This window comes from Hipposideros armiger, unplaced genomic scaffold, assembly GCF_001890085.2.
Source record: "Hipposideros armiger isolate ML-2016 unplaced genomic scaffold, ASM189008v1 scaffold_36, whole genome shotgun sequence".
NCBI classification, from domain to species: Eukaryota; Metazoa; Chordata; class Mammalia; order Chiroptera; family Hipposideridae; genus Hipposideros; species Hipposideros armiger.
The window spans coordinates 4,655,006-4,660,212 of NW_017731386.1; positions in this window are offsets into that span (position 1 = coordinate 4,655,006).

The window sequence follows — 5,207 nt, forward strand, 5'->3', positions numbered from 1 at the left end:
TGTGAGCGTTAGCTGGATCAGCCTGGGGAAAGCTGTCAGCCCCTTGAACTGGGCATTGTAGGGACCAGTTCCCCTCTCTGTCCCTCACTTCTTTACGTGGAGATGTGTTGGGAACCTGAAAGGAGAAACCCCCCAACATGGACATGAGAAGTGGGTGTCACGGGCAGCATGAGGAGACCATGGTGGTTTCTGCCTGCAGCCTGTTAAAGAAACGCTACCCAGCCCTGGCTCCTGGGGGTCCCTATCCCTAGTCTCATCCCCAGGAGCAGAATGACTAGCAAAACAAGAAAACAACATTATCTTCAGTTCTGAAGAGAGAAGGGACAGATTTGAAAATATTACAGGTGTAGAGCAGAGACTGGGGTGGGGACAGGGAGAAGGAAGGGCAGTGAGTGACCCACAGGACCTTTATGGAGGCGAGTGGACCACAGCTTAGGGCAGGGGTCCCCGCTCTAGAACAGCTCTGGGCTCTGTCTGCTCCTGACAGTCCCCAAGGCAGAGGTCTGAAGAGTCAGGACTGTTGAGGCAGAGGTGGCCAGGACGCTGCACAGGGGATGAGGTGATGGCTGTGACACAGTCCCAACTCTTGGGAAGGCAGCCCGAACTGGTGGGAGAAACAGAGGTAAATGCCATTCTGAAACTGGGGTAAAGGTGCAATAGGGTTCCCTGCTGGAGGCCTAGGAGGGAACTGGGGGCACTGCCTGAGGTGGTGACATGCAGCAGAGGCAGTAGTGGTTGGAACTGGCAGGCGGAGCCTTGCCTGGCTGTGGTTGAATCCCTAGCTCTCCACGCTTCCGAGGGGCCCACCGCCCCTAGCCAGCCTTCAGATTAACTATAAATGCGCCCGATGTGTATACAGTGCTTTGCAGTTGTTTACCCAGCAGGGGCCTGAGCCCTCTTCCTTGGCCCCCTTTATCGACTGTGAACCAGACAAGGCAGTGTGCCTACATGTGCTTATCTACATTTTGCAGACAGAAGCACTGAGTTTGTACTTGTGAAAGGACTTGCACAGTGTCACTCAGCTGTGGTGGCAGAGCAAGGACTTGAACCTAAGCCTCCGATGGGGCACAAAGTAAACTGTCAACTGTTGCTGAGTATTGGAATCTATGGAGGTCTCTTTCCACTGGGCTCTGCCGCTCCTTCCAAGGCTAAAGACCAGCCTAGCATTCAGGGAGCTTACTCCCTGGGGCTCCGTCTCCACGCCTCTGTCTGGAGAACCCTTCTTTCCCTGCCTTTGCCCAGGCCAACTGTCCCATCTTCTGGGAAAATTCTGCTTGATGCCCCCCTGCCGGCGGCTGCCCTGACCTCCAGGAACTGCGTGCTGCTGGTAGGCGGACTGTGCCTCATACATAGGGGACAGTCAGAAATGCTTCAGGTTGGACTGGAGACCAGAGGTTCCGGAACGTTTTGGATTACAGATTCCTGTGAGAATCTGATGAACGCTACGAATCCTCTGATCCAAGACAGCACCCAGGTGAGGAGTGCGGTGAGACAGGTGATGAGAGAGGGCCATATGCAGGGCAACTCTCTACCCTGACTGTTGCTTTTGGGAGAGTTTTCCTTTCTGATAGATCCCCACTGCAACAACTCCCCTGGATAGGACACGACAGAGGCCACTGGGGTCGCTAGCCCCATCTCTCTGCTCAAAGCTTGTTCTGAGACTCAGCTAGGATGCACCCCTAGCCAGGTGCTCCCCGCCGTGGGCGCACACGCTGCCCCTCCCCCAGGGTAAGGAGCAAGCAGAGAGGCAGGGAGAAGCTCTTTTGGGGTCACGGCTCCCAAGTCCTTTCTCAGATTCATTGCTACTCAACTATTTTTTTTTCTTCAATACCGTAAATCTCCTTCTGTTATTCTCCAAGTTGATATAGTAAGCGGTGTCATTTTGAGAAGAAATACATAATGGTATGTTAGAGGAATCATGATCTCCTCATTCATGCTTAGAAAAAAATTTATTACAATGTAAGAAAGCCTGAATAGCATGAATTTATTATAATGATTTAACACTTCTGCACTTGAGTTAAGAATGCCCCTCCATAAATAACTGTCCCTGGAAAACATAGCAAATTTACACAGTTTACCGTTTCCCAATGTTATATAAATCCAACAAGCTTAAATCACCTCCAGCTAGGGGAGGGAATGCCAAAACCTGGGGCTGTGGAGTTCATCCGGTCTCAACGGCCAGTGACAAGAAGCAGGAAAGCCAGGCTTCCCTTCCACCAGCCCCTCCCCTCAGAACGAGACCCACCTCAGAGCTTGAAGAGGCTGAGAGTATGGGGAAGAGGAGGATGTGGGGGGGACGGGGGATCAGTTTATACCTGCAGAACAGGTGAAGCCCAGTGGACCCCGGGCATCCTGGCTGTGGTCAGGCCGTAGTCTGTGTGGTGGGGTCAGTGAGGTAGATACCAGCCAAAGCTGCCCGGCTGTGGCCAGCGCCTATTTCCTGTCCAGGTCTCAAATGGGGCCTGGTCTTCTAGCCCACCACCTCTGTTACTTTCCTCCTGGGCCTTCTGGTTCCTCCGTGTTCCAAGATCCCCTCCCAGATCCTCTTCTGGCTCCATCGGACATCCTGCCTAGCTGTTTTCATGGACATTTTGGCCTTGTTATTCCGGCTTTCCTCTGGGCCAGTTTCCAGGGCTAGGTCGGTGTCCATCACCAAACTTACCTTGGCATTATTAGCACGATGCTCTGACCAACTGAGCTAACTGGTCACCCCAGGCACCAAACTTTTAAAGTAGGGATTATCACTCCATTTTTACAAATAATTTTATAAATTAGTGTATCTGAGGTGTTGAGAGTATAAGTAACTTGCCTAAATGTAGACGGCTCACAAGTGGTAAGGCTGGGTTGGTTCCAAGGCCAACATATATTTGGAAACATGGCCATTCTAATAGGGAAGACAAACAGTACACAAAACAGTACAGCACAGTCGGAAGTGGGCTACTAATAGCGGCTCTAGAGTATGGCTGGAGCCAAAAGAAGGGGGTCTGTAATGCTGCCTGGGAAGATCAGGACAACATGGAAGCAGACTCGTCTAAAAAAGAGGGACATGGGGAAGTCCCACGGGCAGGAAAGAGCAGTGTGTCTTTGGGAGGCGGCCGGTAGCTGTGAGCTAGAAGGGGAGCAGAGTGCAGAAGGGAGAATGGATAAGGTGCTGAACCCCAGCAGTGGCAATACTAGCGAAAGGGAGGGTTTTAGAGGAAGGTGAGCACTGCCCGTGAACCCTCATACTCTGCTGGTGGGAAGGTAAAATCGCAGAGCTGCTTTGCAAAGCAGTCTAGCAGTTCCTCAAAACGTCAGACATAGAGTCGCCCTACGGCCAGCGATGCCCCTCCTAGGCACACACCTAGATAAATGGGAACACATGTCCATGACCACCAGGTTATCCTGTGAGGGCAAGTTTGGGACAGTGCTGATGTTCATCCTTGGCCCCAAGATGCCAGTCAGAAGAGACTATCCCCGTGAAGGTCCCGACAGAGGTCATTCCGACAGGACTCCCAAGTACCAACTCACTGGTTTTATTAGGGCCCCTACCACCTCCTCCACCCAGTTGAAGGTAAGCCTCACCCTCCTTTTGGCCACTGTCTTTTCAGAAGAGGTCTTAGCTAGGGCTGTAACAACCTTTATTCTGGAGAATACAGTCATATCCATTATGCTACCTGGACAGATTCGTCATTTTTCCAGGGATATTTCTTTAGATGGCCTTCCCATGGCCTCTCTGTCTAGGGACAGAAAGCAGTCCAGATGGTCACCCTCCTTGAGGGTTACTGACCTACGAAGCCCCTGAGGAGTGGACATGCTGCATGTTTGCTCACCTTGGCCCAACTGGACTGAGGGCTTACTTCTGAGAGATGATGGTGGAATGTTCAGTCCTAGTTGAAATTCTTAAAAACGTTCATCTTGCAACACCAGACCAAGGTAATGATGTACTGTAGTGAGTGGGGAGGGTAGCAGCGTGGCAGCCGGACCTGTCACTGACAGGGTGTGGGAGCTCCCACAAGTCACTTTTCTCTGAACTCTCATCATCTGTCAAATGAAACTGATGGATTATATGAGCTCTAAGGTCCAGTTCAGCCATAGACTTGTGTGCCTCTGGAAGGTGATGGGACTCTGGCGGGGACGGGATGGGGGTAACAAGGCCCTGAACGTTTTCTGGGTGCTCACTCAATTCTGAGCACATTTGTGGAGGAGGTGGACACAGAGAGAAACTAGCTACGAAGCTGAAGCGCAAGAAGTTAGAAGGTCCCGCTTCTGAATGGAACAATGGAACCCTAGGGATTTAGGAACAACCCACCTTGAACATAAACTCTGAGACACCACGTGACTGGTAACTAATTTATGAAACTGTTCTCTAGCTGCCAGGCCATTCTTCCTCTGAGGACCAGAGTGCCACTCGTACCCCATTCATCTCCAGCTGCGTTCCTAGACTCAAGGGGAACTGTTTGACAATTGGGGCAAACTTTATTTCACTTCCAGTTTAGGAGCTGATGGAGTGATGATTCTATTCTTGCCTCTGCCTCTGAGGAGCAGCTGCACAGTCTGTTTGTTTAGGTGAAAGTGCCAGGCAGGCTTGGGGAACAGGGGGCAGGGTTAGGGTCTCTGGCCATCTTAGTTGAATCCACAGGTGTGATCTGAGAATCAGGTATTTCAGGCACTCAAGCCCTCGCCTACATTCCCCCAGCACCTAAGGCCAACTAGGCAGGACCGTTTCTCTTCACTCAAAGTGCGGAGATATTTCATCCCTGTTGAGCAGTTCTGGGGACAGGCACACAAAAGGGACCTGGAGGCGTGCAAAGACCGAATCTTTTGTTCCAGCAAGCGCACAACCTAGAAGAGGCTTCGGTCCATGTGATGGGCGTGCGCTAGAGTTAACTGGGAAAACTTGCTGGGATGTGGCAAACCGTTTGTTTCCTTTCTTTCCGTTGACCACATGCTCCTGCTGTTTTAACAAGAACTGAGGAAAATCACATTTTGATAACCTGGGTCTGTGCTCTTGCTTTCAAACTGTGTCCCACTGATCTGATGAGGGATGGGCAAGGGACAATTCAACATCAAAACCACATGGGGAAAACAGCCATAGAGATCATTTATTAACTTAAATTCTCACACATATAGAAACAGTTTCCTACATTACAAGTAATACGCACTGAGGTGGGGACAAAGCGTGAGCTGGGAGGAGTCTGCCATAGACTCCACCTCCCCAATGACTG